Here is a 21,038-nt window from a genome sequence, read left to right on the forward strand (position 1 = left end):
TTAGTCTATGATGGCTAGCCTGGAGCCTGAGGCTGTGGAAGCTGGCTTGGCATGAGGTTGCACAGCTGGTGTTCATCACAGAACTGTTCTTGGTTCACTCTCCTTCCCCATGTAGAGTATTTTTTTCTTGAGTTGTGCTGCTCAGGCTTGGCAAAGGGTTAATGTGGGTGTTGTGAACCTGTCCTTGCTATCCTCTTCCATGCACCTTTTATTATTTATCTGCTATACTCAGGCACTGTAATACCTCACCTGGATTCTGTAACTCTTGTAAAAGTATTTTCAGGCATGAATAGTTCTTTCAAATGGATGTTTACATAATAGAATGAGTGCTAGAAAATCTTATTCCCCCATCTTCAGGTTTAAATTCCAACTTTTTCACTTGTTTAATCCTGTTATTCTATCTCTAAAGTGGATATTATCAACTAATACAATAAGTTTGTTATTAACATTATTAACCAAACACCCACATAAATTGTCTATCCCCTAAAACCTAGCACATAGCAAGGATTTTAATTCTTTGTTTTAGCTTTGTGATTGACTAGGAAGAATACTGAACAAATTTCTAAATCTAAGATATATAAAAAAGAGAGTATTTACAGAGAAAGCACAATGCCTTCATGAGATTTAGGTTCTGAGACTGCCTCTGGATAGACTTAGATGGGCACATGTTTATCCCAGGTAGATCAATACAATTATAAAATGAATTAAAAAAAAGATAACGATAAAATTATATTTACTGCTATGAAATTCAGGTCACACTACCCCAAAATATGGCACCTTGGCATTTAAGAAAACAGCAGGATCAGGAAGGTCGCTCTCACCTTCCGTCTTCCTTCTCCTCTGAAGCAGGTCATAAGACTTTCATCTGAGAAGTACCTTCCCTAGAACTAGAGGAGAGGGGCGTCCTTATCTCTGAAGATACTGGGAAACAGAGAAGAATCTGAATAAACAGGCCTTGCTAATTCTACCCCCCCACCTCAATTTATAACCATTCGGTCATATCCTTTTGTCCTTCAATTATATTTCTCTATGACTTTCCATTCTTCATCAAACCTAAGGACGAAAATATGCAAATTTACCTATTTCATTGGGTCTTCCTTTCTGAAGGCTCCTGTGTCATATAAAACCCATATTAAATAAATTTATATGCTTTTGTCTTGTTAATCTCTTGAGGCCTCAGCCATGAACATAGTGATGGGAAAGAAAGATATTTTTCATCCCTGCAGTAGCTACAAAAATGCTGCCACACCGTACTTCTGAAGGATACACATTATAGTACAGATACCACATTAGGCAGATCGCTTTTGGTTACAAGTGATGGAAATCAGTTTGTACAAATCACAGTAGAAATAAGGGATTTTCTCACTTGCACGTCCAGAGTTGGATCTGACTTCAAACATAGCAGGACTCAAGGGCTAAATATAATAATAATAAATTGTGCTGCCCTTAACATTTTACTGGAGGTTGGTTTTCTCCCGTGGCTGGAGATTCACAGTTATTTATAGCTCCAAGTCACCTTTTTTTCCTTTAGATTACAACCTCTCTTTTCTCAATGTTCAAAGTGAAAGACCAAAAAAGGAACCTGATTGGTCACCTATGGGTCATTTCTGGATCATTACTCTGTTCAGGGCAATGTGCCTGTATTCAGGGTTCTCTAGAGGGACATAACTAATGGAATATATATATGAAATAAATATATAAATAAATATCTATATAATAAATATATATAATTTATATAATATATAATTTATATAATACATACATAAGTATATATTTAATAAGTAAATAGTATATATTTATATATAAGTATATATAATATATATGTGTGTGTGTATATATATAAAGGGGAGTTTATTAAGTATTGAGTCACACGATCACAAGGTCCCACAATAGGCTGTGTGCAGGCTGAGGAGCAAGGAGAGCCAGTCTGAGTCCCAAAACTGGAGAACTTGGAGTCCAAAGTTCAAAGGCAGGAAGAAGCATCCAGCATGGAGAAAGACGGAGGCTGGGAGGCTAGGCCAGTCTCTCTTTTCACATTCTTTGCCTCTTATTTTCTAGATGTGTTAGCAGCTGATTAGATTTTGCCCACCCAGATTAAGGGTGAGACTGCCTTCCCCAGCCCACTGATTCAAATATTAATCTCCTTTGGCAACATCCTCACAGACACACCCAGGATCAATACTTTGTATCCTTCAGTCCAATCAAGTTGACACTCAGTATTAACCATCACAGTGCCATTGCTGTGAATAGGTGACCACACTGAAAGTTAGGAGGAGGGAAGCCATGGAGAGAGAATCTTACAGAATTGATAAACAACAGCTTCACAGCCTGTGCAAGTGATTTCAATTTTTAATAATTACATTTCTCATTTTTCAAGAGTCTGAACTAGTTAGTTGTTAACTTCCTTTTCAAACATGAAATTTCTGTTTTAGATTGTAAGCTTTGTCTTTACAGCACCAGACATATTAGATATGGTGAAGAAATAAATCAGACGTTTTATATTTTCAATCTTTGGAAAACTCATTTTTGTTTATAGGCAGTTTCTTAATCTCAATCTCAAAATGGCTCTTCGAAGTGCATTTTGTTCTTGGCTCTTATTGTGTTTATTGATTCACTGGAAATTCTCTCATCTTTTTCTCTTATGCTTTCTCTTTCCCCATCTTCTTATTCATTTTCTCTTTCAAAAGGTTTAGCTCTGCAAGGTCATTTAGTGATTTCAGAAGTGTGCTGGTAAAGGGTTTTATTTTTCAAATGTAAATGGACCTCAGGATTGCCTGTGTAAGTGATTTAATTTTCTTCTGTTATTTCTAGCTACATCCCAACTCCATGTATCACACTGTTTTAGGTGTTAGTGATGTCAGAAACTACAAACTGAAATTTTGGCAGTAATACAAAGAAATAACAAATTCTCAAATATACCTTGGATGTATTTGCAATTATTAAACTAAATTTAGGTAGATGATTTGAGATCTAAAACTATAAAACCTATTTATTTAGGAATAAGCTCATTTAACCTTTAACTTACCTTTGTTTAAAAAAAGGTAATATACATTTACATTTAGTTATTTCGTGGCAGCAGCCAAAGTCAATAAAATGTTTGCACTGCCTGGATGAAAACTATAATGTTATGCAATTTGAGGTTTTAGTTTTATTTTCAAGGAAAAAATACTTGAGTGATCAAACATATATTTAAGGCATTATAAGATGGTACTATTAGAAATTTACCTTAAATAATATAAAATGTTGGCCCAATCTGTATGCAAGTCGTTCTCCCTCAGAAATCTGAGCAGAAATGCATATGGAAGGAATTATAGTAGAAACCAAGAAATTCCCTTTTGGACAAAGACAATTGCATGGTCACAGCCTGTGTGGCCTAGATGCTCATGCTAACAATACTACTCATCCCAGGATGAATCAATACCATCATAAAAACTGGTCTAATAGGAAGGACAATCACAAAGAATAATACTAGGAGCCATTAAAATGCTGCTCACACTGCCCTTGTGAAGGACAGAGTTAGGGTTTCATGTCCTAGATTTTAAGTTACTGATAATAAATACAATGTCACTGGATGGTCCTACAGTGTTCCAGGCTTACAGCTTTACATACCTTAACCAATTTTTCCCTTAAAATAACCCTATGATGTAGCTACAGAGACCCGGCTGGGTAAGTAATTTGCCCACACAGATCTATGTATCATTTTGAGGTGTTAATTTAAAAACACAGGACTCTGGTTTTGAAGCTAAGACATTAGTATTAAATAACAGTGTACTTTATTTTTTTAACAATATCTATAGCATTTTTATGTACAACAAGTTTGATAATAAGCACAGATATTTCACATTCACCATATTTGAATTAGCCACTGAAATTTTATTTGAAAGTATCATTGTTTATAACAAATAATTTGAAACATAACAGCTACTTCTTCATTCAAACAAGTTATAACTAGTTAAGTATTTTCTTAGGTAAATAGTAAAAGCCCCTCAACACCTCCAAAAAATGGCTGAAATGTCAGAAAGGGTCAAAAGACAGCTGAACAAAACATCAGACAGCCGCTCAGAACTGGCTGTAGTTTACTGTTCAGCACCATTAGAAGATGTATTATCCTTTGGAATAGTTAATAGAATGGAAATTGCATATAAAATTTCTTTGCATCAATAAAATGCAGCTTGACAATGAGATCTTGTACAAAAGTAGACAGTGAAAATGTGATAAAAGAAATACTTTGACAGATTGGCTAAACATCACATATTACTGAAGGAGAAAGATTTAATGTATATAAAGAGATTTCAATCCTGGCACTAATGGACCAGAGTTGTGAATTAAGAAGCATCCAATGTCCATATGATATTCTGTTCTGTGATGAAGACTATTATGGAAGGAATGAACATTAGACTTCATCTTCCCATTTGCTATTCAATTAGAAATACTGAGGAATTATTTGGCATCTGACTAGAAAACAACTGACTCAAGGAAGTAAAGAAATGAGGCAAGATTTATATTATCCAAATACAGAAAGACGGCAATATAAAGATACAGACAGGAGTAGCCTACTGACAATAGAGTTGAGCAATAATGAGAAGCAATTTTCACAGTAGGGCATCTAAAAGGTCAGAAAGGGTCACCTTGGTGCTAAACATCTTGATTTATAAATAAATGAACATAATAGTCTAATGAAAAAACCCGAAACTATTCTAATATGTAACTGCATGATTATTAGTCTTGTTTTTCTTTCTTTAAAGAATGGGCAAGATAATGATACGTTACAATTTATGGGAATGTTGTAATTTACATTTATATTCAAGGGTTGCTTTTCAACATGCCTCTTTCTTAAAGGCCCCTTTACCCTTTCACCAAGAAAATATACAAAAGAAAAGAAAAGTATTTGCTTTACATTTGGAACAATCAATGCGCTACCAGTTGTTGTTGTTGTTCATTATATGAAAGGTTCTGGGTAGAAAGAATGAGACAACAGATTACACATAATATTCTAAGCACCAATCTGCATTGTACATATACATAAAAATTATTTTTTTCTTTCTTTAAGCCTTTTGCTTCTCTATGATTATACAGAAAAAACTTGTAGTAGAATTTGTTATCAATAATTATAGTTTTGGAGAATTGGTCAAGTTAAGGCTAGATCTTATATTTCCATTTGATTGAACACTAAGTGTCTTTTTTACCACAATAATGTCAGAAATATTTTAATTTTATGAGTGAGAAGTAAGGAAAGAGAATGTTTGTTTGTTTAAGATGAGGGAACTAACTATATGTTTGCATAATGATGGATGATCCAGTAGAGAAAGAAAACTGATGAGGAGAAGAGAGAAGAGAATTGTGAGAGCAAAGTCATCGAATGACTTAAAAAAGAAGGCATAATGGTGAAAGAATGGAATTCATGCAATTGAGATTATGAAAAAGTTGTATTTATTAGTAACAACAAAGTTAAGGTTATGACTATTAAAGTGTATATCTGAAAAAGTGGAAGACAAGGTCATTTACTAACGGGGTTGAGAAGCCAGCGTGTTGAAAAGATCATATCTGTATATGTTGAAAATGCCAAGGTTTAAGACTAAAATAGTATTAAAGACATAAATAAAAAACTGAAGTTTATAATATCAGCAATATGAATGGTGGTGGGTGATATGGTAAGATGATTCAACAAGAAGAATTTTAGGGAAGGAGAAAAAATGATTTAAAAGTGGCAAAGGAGAACAAGAAAGATATCCATGCACTTCCACTCCCAGTGGCATGAGAAAGGGAGAAAAATCAGTGGCCACTTAAGAAGACTGCAGAGAAACAATGTTCTTCATAGACTGTCGTGTTTGCATCAGAGCAAAAAGGTAAATGGAATGTTGAAAACAAAGACCAAACGCAGGGTGAAAACTGACAATGATTTGTGTGAAGGTAGTAGGGAAGGTGGTAGATGTTGTGAAGGTTAGGAGAAAAAAACAAAAGTGAGGGGACAGATATAGAATCTTATACCAATTAGAGTATAAGAAAAGAAGAATGAATTGGAAGTCTAAGAATTTTTGCTATGGATGATGTAAATAAGAATAAAGGATATAATGTATTTAGTGGTAGATAGAAAAATGTCCCCAAGATATACCAAGCCCCAATCTCTAGAATCTGTAAGTATTAATTTATAAGGCCAAAGAAGTGACTAAGAGAAGAATTTTTAGATGAGGAGATTATTCTGGATTATATGGATGGGCACTAAATGTAATTATGTGGGTCCTTTTAGAAAAGTGTGGAAGGAGATTACATACTGACCCACATAGAAAAGAATTTGCTGTGTAGATGGAGGCAGAAATTGGAATGATGTGATTGTATGCCAGGAAGTGCTAGTAGCCATCCAAATCCGAAAGAGGCAAAGAATGGATTCTCCTTTTCAGCCTCTAGAAGGAGAGAGTGAGGCTGTGTTGACACCTTAATTTCATCTCAGTGATACTCCTTTCAAATTTAAGGCCTCCAGAACTGTGAAAGAATACATTTCTATTGTGTTAATCTTCCTCGTTTGGAGTAATTTGTTATTAAAGCCACAGGAAAGAAAGACATTAGCGATTCAAATTGGATATTTGTGGCAACATTATGAATCTTTGATTCTGGCTGTCGACTGGGCTCCTTGGCCTTCTCCAGGTTGGATGTCCTGGGGCTGGAGGTCAAGGTAGTTTTTATGTGCATGTCTGACTCCTGGCTCCAGTGGCTGAGAGCTGGGGCTGACTGGGGATCCATCCTTTCATTTCCTTCCTTCCTTCCTTCCTTCCTTCCTTCCTTCCTTCCTTCCTTCCTTCCTTCCTTCCTTCCTTCCTTCCTTCCCTCCCTCCCTCCCTCCCTCCCTCCCTCCCTCCCTCCCTCCTTCCTTCCTTCCTTCCTTCCTTCCTTCCTTCCTTCCCTCCTTCCCTCCCTCCCTCCCTCCCTTTTTTTGACAGAGTCTTGCTCTGTGGCCCAGGCTGCAGTGAGTGGTACGATCTCAGCTCACTGCAAGCTCTGCCCCCCGGGTTCCCGCCATTCTCCTGCCTCAGACTCCCAAGTGTCTGGGACCACAGGTGCCTCCCACCACGCCCGGCTAATTTTTTTGTATTTTTAGTAGAGATGGGGTTTCACCATGTTAGCCAGGATGGTCTGGATCTCCTGACCTCGTGATCCACCCGCCTGGGCCTCCCAAAGCACTGGGATTACAGGCGTGAGCCACCGCGCCCGGCCTGGCTGGTGATCTTTCGTTCCACATTCTTCCTTCTGCCTGGCAGGCTTAGGCTTCCTAACAGCTAATCTCATGAAGGTTGGAATCTATGCTGCAAGGGTGTCCAATCTTTTGCAATCTTTTGGCTTCTCTGGGCCACAGTGGAAGGAGAATTGTATTGGGCCACTTAAAATACACTAACACTAACGATAGCCAATGAGCTAAAAAAAAAAAAAAAAAGCAAAATAATCTCAGAATGTTTTAAGAAAATTTATGAAATTATATTGGGCCACATTCAAAGCCATCCTGGGCCATGCGTTGGACAAGCTTGCCTCATGGGGTGGCTAGCTTCCCCCAGAGTGAACGTTCTAAGAAATGGGCAGAAGATTCTTATGACCAAATCTCGGAAGTCTCAGAAAAACACTTCTGCCATATTTTAGTGTTCAAGCAAGTAATTAAGGTCATCCCAAATTCAAGGGAAGTGGAATCAGATGCCACCTCTCAGTGGAAGGCTACCTCTCAAGGGCAGGCCCTAGTGGTAGTCTTTGATCTACTGCAAGTACCAAGGAGAACATGAGACACACTTGTGCTTAAGACATGGGAGCAATATGAGAAAACAGAATAAAGCATTTCTGAAGTACATGGAGGAGTTCTCAGAGCAGTTAGATTTGTGTTTGGAAAGCTTTTCTGGGCATCTTCAATTAATGTTGTGGGAAGTCAGGGACCCCGAACGGAGGGACCAGCTGAAGCCGTGGCAGAAGAACATAAATTGTGAAGATTTCATGGACATTTATTTGTTCCCCAAATTAATACTTTTATAATTTCTTATGCCTGTATTTACTGCAATCTCTGAACATAAATTGTGAGAATTTCATGGACACTTATCACTTCTCCAATCAATATCCTTGTGATTTCCTATGCATATCTTTAATCTCTTAATCCTGTCATCTTCGTTGTAAACTGAGGAGGATGAATATCGCCTCAGGGCCCTGCGATTGTGTCAACTGCACAAATTATTTGTAGAGCATGTGTGTTTGAACAATGTGAAATCTGGGCATCTTAAAAAAAGAACAGGATAACAGCGATGTTCAGGGAATAAGAGAGGTAACTTTGAACTGGCCGCCGATGAGCTGGACGGAACAGAGCTATATTTCTCCTCTTTCAAAAGCAAATAAGAGAAATATCGCTGAATTCTTTTTCTCAGCAAGGAATATCCCTGAGAAAGAGAATGCATGCTGAAGGTAGGCTTATAGACAGCCCCCTTAATGCGTCCTGCCTTTTATGGTCGAAGCCAAAGGGATGAAATAAGCCCTGGTCTCCTGTAGTGCTCCCAGGCTTATTAGGAGGAGGGAAATTCCCACCTAATAAATTTTGGTCAGACACGTTGTCTGCTCTCAAACCCTGTTTCCGGGTAAGATGTTATCAACGACAATGCGTGCCGGAAACTTCATTAGCAATTTGAATTTCGCCTCATCCGGTGGTCCTGTGATCTCACTCTGCCTCCATTTGCTTTGTGATATTTTATTGCCTTGTGAAGTATGTGATCTCTGTGACCCACACCCTATTCGTGCACTCCCTCCCCTTTTGAAAATCGCTAATAAAAACTTGCTGGTTTTACAGCTCAGGGAGCATCACGGAACCTGCCGACGTGTGATGTCTCCCCCGGACACCCAGCTTTAAATTTCTCTCTCTTGTGCTCTTTCCCTTTATTTCTCAACCCAGCCAAGACACTTAGGAAATAGAAAAGAAGCCACGTTAAACATCGGGAGCGGGTTCTCCCGATGAATTAAGTCTGTCTACTTGAATAAATAGGGTAAAGAGAATTACAATACTAAAGGTAGTTGGTGGACTTTTTTTCTCTCCCAAAATTAAAAATTCGGCCTTTTTAGCAGGTTCTTGGGGAATCAATTCATATGATTGATTAATTCCTTTAAAATGTAGTATCTATAACCAAGTCAATATTTTTAACTTTCTAATTTTAATTAAGCTATTGCATCTTTCTGAAAAATCTTCAGTGACTTCATCAAGTCCTTCACTGATGAAGCCTCCTGGTGTATGAAACGTGTGTGTGTGTGTGTGTGTGGAATTGGTGGTGGTGAAGCGAGTCACATTTGTATAGGAATACAAGGGTTTTCTGAGATGAAAGGGCTTACGATTGCAACTCTTTCTCTATAATAAGATGCAATTTTTAAAAAAAGCTTCTCAGATGGACTAGGATTTCAGAAAAAGGCAGTGAATACTTTGAAATAAAATTACTTGAACAAAGCAAAGCAGGATGAGTCTGCTGTGACGACCAGAGATCCAGATGAAGGTCTGAAAGGCCAGATGAAGTAGGATGTTTCTGGCACAGTGTATGGCTGACACGGTAAGTATTGCAGGTACAGCTGCCCAATCACAGTGCTTACTTACCCTTATGCGCGGAGAACCTCGGTTGACCCTAGTTATATAAATTGACAAACCTAATATCCAACAACCTTGGTCCTAAGGGAGGGGGAAGGTATTCCTTAAAAGCCCTTCCCCCAGGAAGGTCCTGGCTCTGCAGAAAACCAGACAAGCGGGGTTCCATTGTGGAGTGGACTGGGACTGCAAGTGAGCCATCACCCTCTGCAGGATAGTTGGAGAAGCAACTCAGTAGTGGGTTTTTAGGAAGCCCAGGGGCCTGCCTGCTGGGGGGTGAAACTCAGAAAATAACATATCTTTTGGACCCCCAGGGCTACAGAAAATTGGGGGGTATTGGAGCCTTAGAATACAAATATTTTTTGGCATAACAATACTTTAATATGTCACACTCAGGACACTCAAGTTTTGTTCTGGTGGTTTAAAAGTTTAGTTTACATTGAACACATTATCTAATATGTACCCAGTTTATGGATAGCTAATAACCAACACACACAAACACACACACACACACACACACACACACACACACAGAGAGAGAGAGAGAGAGGGAGAGAGAGAGAGAAAGACAAAGAAACTACAAAGAATTCTCTTTCAGGAATGTAAAGGAAAACATTTTGCACCATCTTTAAGCTTGATCTAGAGCAGTACCACTTGAATTGTATATTTGAAGAAAAAAGTTTAAGTTTTTTGATTTTTCTTTCTGTTTCTTATACATTATTTCTGAATTCATCTTAAATCACAGTAAAAGTCAGCATGGTGATGGAGGCAAGATAACCAGTTGGTTAGTATTTTATTCTTTTCTAAGGTAGCTTGCAGTGTTCTTGGTATTAATACATAATTTTAAAATATGTGGGAAACTTGACTGTGTAGATCATGAGATTTTTGAGGGCAGCAGCTTCTTTCCTCACAGCTCTTATTACTGATCTTGTTAAATATCTATTTAATGGCAGACTTTAAGAAGTGACCTTGAATATTTGATTGGTAGCTTGAAACTGCAATAATTGTTTTGAAATGGACTCAAATACAATTAATGCCGTTTATACCCACAGAACGACCAAACAATGACAGTGTAGTATTATTCTTTGTGTTGTGTTAAGGATAAACATGTTCTCAGCAGTCAGTTCGGTTTCTGTGATAGACTTTTGAAGTCAGATCAATGTCTTCAATGTGCACTGAACTGACAAATACTATAAATATTTAAATTTGAAATAAAGCCTCCCCTTAATAAAGTATGCATTCATCTCTGCCTTCTATGAATTTAGGATTAAAATGAAATTGATACGAACATCAACCAAGACCACAGTGTCAGTATTCCTCAAATGCAAATACTACAAATACACATTCAGCTCAGCCTGACAACATGGAGTTGACATTTCTACATTATAAATAGGCCCTCAAATGGAACAGAGCAATTCCCCCAGGCCTGGAAGGTTCCGGTCTTTGATCTCTCTATGCCACTCCTCAGGCCTCATAGAATCCTCCCTTTTCTTCCAGAAACATCTGGCCGGGAGCTAAATGTACAGCAGATTTGTTTAGGCCTTAACTAGACCCTAGAGTTTATTGCTGATTTCATTTTGCATTTTACCAATATTGACCCTGCTTCTCTGAGTTAACTCCCCATCTGCTTCTTATTTGTTTGTATCAGCTGAGTGTTGAATGACTGATTTTGGGTTCCACACTTCAGCTTTCTTATTATGTGTCTCTCTAGATAATCCTTACAAATTATTCTCCTCTACTCACTCCACAGGGTCAGTTGTCTAGCCATGAAATATAGTACATTTTATGTATATGCTTTCTTTAGCACACAGAAAAGAAATTGGAAAATGCGATTATATCCTGTGTAAATATTTTCATTAGCATTGTCATTTCTCCCCTCTTGATTTCTTCCTTATTTTGCTACTTACTTAGGAGGACCTCCTAAGTGCAAACCACTACAATCTATGAAGAATACCAGTTTTTTCTGGTAGCATCCCAGTACTAAAGGAATTTATGCTGTTTTGAGAAACATTAGAATATCCATATGAAATCCACAGTATAAGAATACTAAGGGAGAGAGGGGAAAGAAGAAAACACATTGTCAAACTAATTGACAAAAAGAAAAAAGTAATAAAAAAACAAAAAATAACAGAAGACAGGTTTTGCTAGCTATTGTTAGAGCTTAGAAATAAGTGGCCCTCATGTGGTAGTTGGGAGGCCAGAGAGTAGGAGCTGCCTTGGAAGTTTCACATGAGGAGAGGCCATCACAGTGCTAATGAGCTTTCTCTCCTTATGGCTCATTTATTAGGTATATTAAAATGTTTATACCCAATTAAAAGAATTAAATAGTATACAAAGGCTTAAGGTGAAATGAGAAAGCTCATTGTCTCACCTACACACCCAGTCTTATACTCCAGGGGCAACTTTTCAAAACATTTTTAAAATTAAAATAAATTATTTAGTTACTGTAAATAAATTCTACTCACAGAATCATTAGGGACTGAACTGTGTCCTCCTGAAATCTGTATGTTGAAGCCCAAACTTCCAATGTGGCTATATTTGTAGGTGGAGCCTTTGAAAAGGTAATTAAGGTGAAATGAGATCATAAGGGTGGAGCCCTGATCTGACAGAACTGGTGTCCTTGTGAAAAGGGGAAAAGGGGGCCGGGCGCGGTGGCTCACGCCTGTAATCCCAGCACATTTGGAGGTCGAGGCGAGCGGGTCACTTGAGGTCAGGAGTTTGAGACCAGTCTGGCCAACACGGTGAAACCCTGTCTCTACTAAAAATACAAAAAGTAGCTGGGCGTGGTGGTGGGTGCCTGTAATCCCAGCTACTCAGGAGGCTGAGGCAGGAGAATCACTTGAACCCAGGAGGCAGAGGTTGCAGTGAGCCAAGATCTCGCCATTGCACTCTAGCCTGGGCGACAGAACGAGACTCCATATATTAAAAAAAAAAAAAAAAAAGGAAAAGTAGCAATGAGCAGGCAAGGAAGAAAGACCATGTGAAGACATGGCAAGAAGGAATGTATCTGCAAACCAAGGAGAAAGGCTTCAGGAGGAATGAATCCCACCAGCACCTCGACCTTGACTTCCAGCCTCTAGAGCTGTGAGAAAATAAATTCCCGTTGTTTAAGCCACCAAGTCTGTGGTATTTTGTTATGGCAGCCCTATCAAACTAATACACATATAATACACCATTCGATCCCACAGAAAGGTGTGTGGGGAAATGTAAAAGTCTTTTCAATCCCTTCCAACACCTGTGTCCTGATTTTGTCCCAAAGGAGCTAACCTTACCTGCTAATTATTGATCTTTTAGAGATAACCATTTCTATATTTAGTCTTTCAATAATCAAACCTACATCTCGAAATAATATGCTTTGTGTTGCTATTTCCTGATTCCTCAGTTTTGGGTTTCTTCTATTTATTTTTTTGTTATTAATAAAGACTTAGTTTAATGACACTACCCTCCTTTCTCTGCTTTCTTCTCCTGCCAAATAATTCCAGGTACCTGTCCACCAAGTTTCTTCATTAATCCATACTGCGACTTCATAAAGCATGCTTTGGTTCATTCTTTACCCTGGAAATCAAAGGCATCAGTAGATCCAATCTTCTTTATACCTTCTTCACCCAGTTTTTATCTCTAAACACTGAAATCTATGCCTATTGTAACACTATAGTTCAATCTCTCGTGATTTTTCCACAGGTTTATTCTAAAACCTGAAAACCAGTAAGCAATGTCTAGTTTAGCATGAGACTAAAAATAATATTTACTGTAAAGACAAATCATGTGATTGGCTTATATATTCTTCCTAAAGGGTCTGTGTCAATCCAATTTGAATTAGAGAAGCAGATCCATTATGAATATTATTGAATGTGGAATAAGTCATTCCTTACAGAAATGAGAATTCACACAATTTTGGGAGGAACTAGGGAAGTAAGGTCTGGAAAAGGGAGTAGGAAAATCACACAGAGGCCACCCTCCCTGAAGCACCGGCGTAGGTAAAGAAGTTGGAACTTGCAGGACCTTTTCAGAAGCCAGCGTGTCCAGCTTCCAGGTGGTGGTGTAGAGGTGAGCTGGTGAAGAAGTTCATGGAAGGTTATGTCTCTGCCTCTCGGGTGGGACTAAGGTGGCTGTGCACTTGGTATATCAGTCAGGGCCTAGAGTCGGGAAGACAAGATGGATTTGGAGGAGTGCAGGGTAAAAACAGCATGTAAGGGGTTTCCTTCCTGGCTTTTTTCCCCCTGTATTTCCTCTGGTCTTTTTTACTATCTTGATCTGCCTAAGCATCTTTATTTATTTCTTAAGCAACATGATAAGTTTTCTGAAACCAGAGTGTAAAAATGTCTTCACTCTGTCTTATGCAATATTGATAGCTTTCCTGTATATAAAATTCTATATTGAAAAACATTTTCTCTTAGAATTTTGAAGACATTGCTTCATAGTCTTTGAAGGTATTATGTCCTGGAAGCCTGAAGTCTCACCCCATTGTTTCTTTTGAGTGAAGTATGGCTGTTTATTGCAGAATCTTGTTGCATACCTTAATATCTGGTTATCCTTGTTTTTTTATTTATATTTAAGAAGAAGTTCAGTGGCAAGGTTGACTGGGTTTCTGTACATAAGGGCCGCCCTTGTCAGATTGCTTTGGGGTGAGTTGATTAGGTTCCAGACATCATTTTGAGTGACAACTAAATGCTGAGATAAAGAAGACTTTGTTTCAAACTCTCCTAGTTTGTCCAGAAAGTATGTTCAATTTATTTAGGTAATAACACTAGAATTTTTGTCCAGCAGATGAGTGTCTATTATCTGAAAGATGGGAGTAGTGAAGATGAGAGGAAATTGCTTCCTATGGAGACCTTCAACTGTTCTCATGTTTTCAGTCCCATCTCTAACTTTGGGACACTCTGATATCGCTGAATCCTCTCTCTATAGGGTCATCTCAAGGGTACGTGTCTCCCTCCACTGCTATTTTTCTCTTAACCTGTATTCTAGGAAAGGACTTCTGATTCTTTATCATCACCACTAGTCCAGCTGCATTTAATCTTTCAGAAATTTGTTGAAATCTCTCATCCACTATGGTCTTAACTACTGATCTTTTCTTTGTCTGAGTTTAATAACATTAAAAACATGTTTTTGGCATAATTTTACAGGAGTGACCAACCCAATAGAAATCTCAGGAAAAGCACACGTGTGCTGAGTTTACATGTTGAACAAGAACTGCCTGTGTAATTTTGAGATTTGTGGAAAAGCGAAAAATCTATCTTAATAGTTTAGCAACAAATGATTAGGAGATTCAACAATAAAACAGGTTGAGTAGCACAACTGAAATTTAGGAGCATTTATTGAGAACCTATTGTGTGACAGATTTCATATGAACATAATAGATGAAAATACAATGACTAAGAGGTAGTCTATGTACAGAATTCACCATCCAGGGTGAGGATATAACAATGTAAACAAGGTAAAATGCAATGAGTTTGTAGAGTTCAGCCATGTCGTAAAATGGAACTGATTAGTTTTACTTAAAAGAATCAGGATTTCATAGAGGAGGTGATGGCTAAGTTGAAAATATTTATTGATCTAGATGAGCAAGCAAGTAGATGAGCGTGATATTTAAAATTTGTCACTCTGGCATAAGGTTCTTTAAATCTATTTTCAAACTGCATTTTTAGCCTTATCTTTCATAACTTCCTTGCATGTCTGGGCTCTATATTCTAACCAAAGTAGACAACTGTTGCTTCCCAATGTGAGGAAAGAACATTGAGCACCTAAGAATGAGAGACATATTTTTACCAGCCTTGTAAACTGACTGGCTCAAGTTGCCCTATGCTGTAAACGGTAACACTTTTGCAAAACAGAACAAACACATATCAATACAAACAAAGCTCACAGGATTATAGGGTGTGATAACTCATCAAGACTCAACATTTTCTTGAAGGGACATTGTTATACAGTAAACCATGTCCATAGACATTCCTCAGCCAGTACCTGACTGTTAGCAGTAAACTCACTCACCAACTTATTACTATTATTTTTAAAGCCCTTGCAAGTGGCAGGCTCTGTGATTGGATATTACATTTAATTTTGTCAAACATTATTACATCAGTATTTTTCCACGTTCTAGATGAAGAAATGGAGGGATTATATTTGTTAGGTTGCACAGAAGGTGAATAGCAGATGTGTAGTTTCAAATTAAAGACTGACTTCAAAATTCTTATAAAAATTGTTAAACATTCTTGACCCTTCCCTTCCCATATCTCAAGGCTTTACAACTTTGGCCTAATGTTGTAATTACTTTTAATGGCAAAACCCACAATTACTTTTAGTGGCAAAAATCACAAATGCTTTTGCACCAACCTAATGCTATGCTTGAAATGATTCCTATGACTCCATGCATCAGCCTTACCCATCATTCAAAGACCAACTCATCTGCTGTCTCCTCCTGAAGTATTCCATGGTTACTCCAGTCCAAAGCTTGTATCCCTCTAACCTCTACTGTGCTTTGCAATATTCTTAAGGAATTTAGGACAAGTTCTTTTAAATGAGTTTTTCATTTACCATTCCCATCCTCTGGGCAGTTTTTAGATTCTTTGAGAAGGAAACATGCTGTATACATTTTCTTCTGTCCTTCTGGAGTCTTGTGTCACCGAAGCAATTAAGGCACTCCTCAGAGAGGCAGCATTGCAATTGCAGAAAGCATGTATAGTCCTTGTGTGAAATAAAGCTAAAGAGGCAATGACAAGTGCAAGACAGTGCCTAGTTTGTAGGTCATACTAAAAAAAAAAAGTTAGCCATCATTGTTACAGCATTATTCATCTGGTTTGTTCTCCATATCAAGAATACATGTGAAGGATTCTCTAGCATGATGACATGACAAGGATTTTAAGGAAGCACAGTAAAATCAGTGTTCTATCTTTAAAATCTGAAGTTCACTAGATTTAGCTAGTTCTCATATTCATTCTCTTCTAAGTCACTCCTTGCCTTCATATTCTCCATGTCTTACCCAATGAACTAAATTTTTTAAAGGATCCATTTTTACCTTAAAAAATCTTTTTTTTATCTTTCATAATGCCCAGCCTGCTTCCTTATACCCTGCAGGAGAGAAAGAAATTTACTTAGGATGTTTTTAAAAAAATTCAATGAATATATTTAGCATATGCTGTCTTGCGTCATTATTTATCTCAGTATTTTTTTTCTTGCCTCCCTAACTAGATTATAAGCAAGTTTAGAACAGAGATGTTTAATGCCCTGCACACAGCAGATTATCAAGTTATTTATAAAGATAATAAGGTTTTAGGGGTTTACTGGTTCCTTTACAATATGAATTGCCATTGCATATATGAATTTTTTTTCCCTTCTGAATGAAATGTATATGGTTTATATTGAGGGCAGTGAAACTGATGTCACTTGAAGTAAGAAAGAAATAAAAAGTTCAAATGGAAATACATTTGCATGGCTCAAATGTTCATTCATCGGTGGGTTTTCAGATGACATGTACTAAAAATAAAATCATCACAATGCTGGCACTTTATATTTCAACAAGCACAACAACGAAAACCCAGTTTCTGTTTGGACATCCCACATATACAACTATTCCTTCACAGGTGGCCAGTGTGTCTTACCTAGGACAATTCTAAGACGTTAAGTTACTGCAGAGAAGCCTCTTTGAATATTTTTATCTTTTCATTTAAAGATCAAAGTACTGCATTTGAGATTTGAGATTTTTAAAAATAGACAAAAAGTCATAAGAATATAAATATTGTATTTTTACTGTATTTATTCAGAGCTCTCTTACTTTCTCATCTCCTTAAAAGGCGATCTGACTGTAGCATGTTTAGAGGAAAGAGACTTTTGCATCCCCATTTCAGATTTGCCTTGTGTCTATTGTTATTCCTGTGGAGCTCTGCCAGACATTTTGCCATTTATTATGAGCCATAGTGACCTTCTCTGCTAATTATTAACTGTGAAACTTTTTCCGAATTTCCCCAGTAAAAGGGCACAAGCAGAGTGACCAACATTTCCCCTGATGGTCCTTCCTCTTACTCTGCGTTTCATCACCATGAAAGGCTGTAGGTACTTGAGACTTGAAGGAAGAATTGGAAGTTGCTGAACGGAAAAGCCCTGTAAAAACTAAAGACAACTGCACACCAAATGAGATTTTCTCTTAGGCCGAGAAAGAGTGTCCAAACCATTTTGCAGTGATCACTCCTAAGATACGTTCTAGATCCTAGCTTTGCGAAGGTCTCCCCACTTCACAGACAGTATCCTTTCTTCAAACTTCTACTACATAATTATCCAACTCACCCCTATAATCTTTAGAGGAATTCGCATGGGCTTTTCTTACTCTAGGTGTCGTTCTTCTTCTTCCACTTGCAAACTCTCTGGGACAAAATAGCCATCAGCACTATATAAGCCAAAGTCTAAGATATTAATTCTAAAGTACATGGAACAGGCTGCGGTACTTTTGAATAAGTCTGTCTAGGATGAAATTTAGCATTCTAAGTCTTGATCTTGTTAATTCATCCCAGCCAATGTGAGTTTGGTATATTCTTCTTTATTATTTCTAGTCATCTGGGACACACACACACACACACACACACACACACACCCCTTTCCCAACAACAAATACCAAATTCTAGAGAGAGTAAACATAGGTCCAGATTCAACAGTCCTTTCCCTAAAAGCAACATAGGTTCTTCCACAGAAAGGACAAAGCTTCACACATATGTTTAAAGAAATTGCTAAATACACCCCTCACCCTTATTTTGTTACCCTCCAGTTTCTAAACCATACAGAGAAAGCTAGAGGTGCGTTAAAGTGCGACCTAGGGCTGCATTCTGTTTTCACGCTGTAGGATCGTCTGCCTCTTGAGGATGATCATTCTCTGAACAAGGCCAGTGACCACATGTTTATTCTTTACACAGGATAACATTCAAAATCAGGGCTCCTCCACATTATTATTTTGTAAGTAAATGAGAGACAACATGAAAAATTGTTATCCTCCTCTTGAAGCAGCCCTTCTCCTGTGTGTCTGTGTGTGCGTGCCTGAGTGCGTGTGTTTGTGTACATGTGTGTATAGGGGAGCTTTGCATTTTCAGTTATTATCACAATGAGGAAGAAATTAAATTAAAATGTCCTTCACAAATTAATGCAAATTATTTTATTCCCAAATTAATGGTATTAGTCCTATAAAAACATAGAATTATTTGCCATTAGCATTTTAATTTAGTTTATTTTTTAGAGACAGAGTCTCACTCTGTCCCCAGGCTGGAGTGCAGTGGCTCAATCTCCACTCACTGCAGGCTTCACCTCCCAGGTTCCAGTGATTGTCCTGCCTCAGCCTCTCGAATGGCTTTAACACCTTTTTCACCAGTTAAGGACAGAGAGACTTGACTAGAAAGATGCATGCCAAAAATATGAGATGTTTCTCCCCCTTCCTCACATACTCACATATCTTTTCTTTTTTTTTTTTCTCTCTGAGACAGGGCCTTGCTCTGTCTCCCAGGCTGGAGTGCAGTGGTACGATCTCAGCCCACTGCAACATCTGCCTCCTAGCTTCAAGCGATTCGCATGTCTCAGCCTACCAAGTAGCTGGGATTACAGGCCTGCACCACCACAATTGGCTGATTTTTTGCATTTTTAGTGGAGATGGGGTTTCACCATGCTGGCCAGGCTGTCCTCAAACTCTTGACCTCAGGTGATCCACACGCCTCAGCCTTCCAAAGTGTTGGGATTACAGGCAAGAGCCACTGCAGCTGGCCCACATATCACTTTTCTAGATGACTTTATATATAGCTAGATGCAGTTGCTGAAGAAAAGAAATAAAACTTATGTTCTATGCTATTGAGAAAACCATGCTGTAAGCAAGATCTATAAACACTGAAAAAACTTGAGAATGTAAGTAAACGTGTAGCACAAAGTTGGTGCAACCACAATAATAAAACAATAGGAGAACAATTACTCTGGGTCACTATTAAGGTTTCTTGCGGGTAAGGAAGCATAGTACATAAATAACATAAAGGCTTGGAGGCATATATTTTATATACAACAAAATGCACATATTTAAAGTGCATAGTTAACAAAGAAGTGGGAAAAAGAAGTGCACAAATCTTAAGTGTACAGTTTGGTAATTTTGAAAAATGTATGTGTCGTGTAACCACTGCTTCCGTCACAATGCAGACCATGTTTTATCATCCCAGTAAGTTTCATCTTACCAATTTCAACCAGCCTTGCTCCTTTCTCTATCTCCTACAGGCTACTGCTGTTCTGATTTCATCATCACAGCTTAGTGTAGGAGTATGAGTTGTTCAATAATCAAATCTGGGTTGAAGTTTTAGCTTACACATACTACACAGGTGACCACAAGCAAGTTACTTAAAGTGTTTGTGTCTCCTTTTTTTGCTTCTGTGTAATGGAGACAATAATATGCTTACATTACAGGTATTAGTGAATGTTAAATTATATCAAATATGTAAACTTTTAATAGAGTATTTGATGGAATATATTGTATAGGTAGTGAGAAAAGCCTTAATTTTAGGCTAATAGAGTCAAGCACTCCTCTCAATAAAAGGGATTAAAGTAGGGAATACAAAGTGTTAGACAGATGTGTGACTCTGTGAGTGCTTTTTTGAAGAGCAGGGATAGGGAGCATGCTAGAGGAGGAGGTAGCATCAGCATCTCATTACAGCAGCAATGACAAAATACATGCCATATGTTGTTCTAAGTACTTTGCGTAATTGAACTCATTTGATCTTTATAACACTAAGGCCATAACAAAGGTACTAGTATTGTTCTCATTTTATAGGTAAGGAAACTGAGGCACAGAAAGATTAGACAGATTGCCCAAAATTATACATCTGGCAAGAGACTGATCTGTGATTCGAACCTGAATAGTCTGGCTCCAGAATCTGTGATAATGTGCTTTGAACCACTATGCAATGTTATCATTCGATTAAAGATAATTTCATAAAAGGTTAGGAAACAGGTTTCCTTTTAAGAATATTTATTTAAATAAGCTAACTGTGGCTTTGTTACTAGTGTAGGACTATTAATTTACCTATAATAGCTTTCTCTTTAACACTTGTGGGTGCCTTGGCCAGTAGATTACGATGAATTTCAGAATTAATTAGAGCTACTGTCACCACTTAAGATGTTCCCTGAGGATATAAACATTTTTTCCATTGGGATTTTGAGGCCTTTGGTTCCTGAAAAACCTAAGAAATTAATTACTCTTAATTCTTTTGACACACTATGTGATTTACTTGGAAATCTCAAATTATTTATATCATCCCAATTTTTCATAAATCAATACTCTTTCCTCTGATATTTTACCAGTTTGCAATTCAAAGAATAGGCATTTTAAAATTTCACAGTTTTAAACCAAAGAAGAATCTTAAAGGTCGTTTTACTTTCCCCATCCCTTTAGTCAGAAATCTGTCTAAACCAGTACATTATAGAGGGTGTGTGAGTTTGTCTTGTG

The sequence above is a fragment of the Macaca nemestrina genome, chromosome 2 (genome assembly GCF_043159975.1).
Source record: "Macaca nemestrina isolate mMacNem1 chromosome 2, mMacNem.hap1, whole genome shotgun sequence".
Classification (NCBI taxonomy): domain Eukaryota; kingdom Metazoa; phylum Chordata; class Mammalia; order Primates; family Cercopithecidae; genus Macaca; species Macaca nemestrina.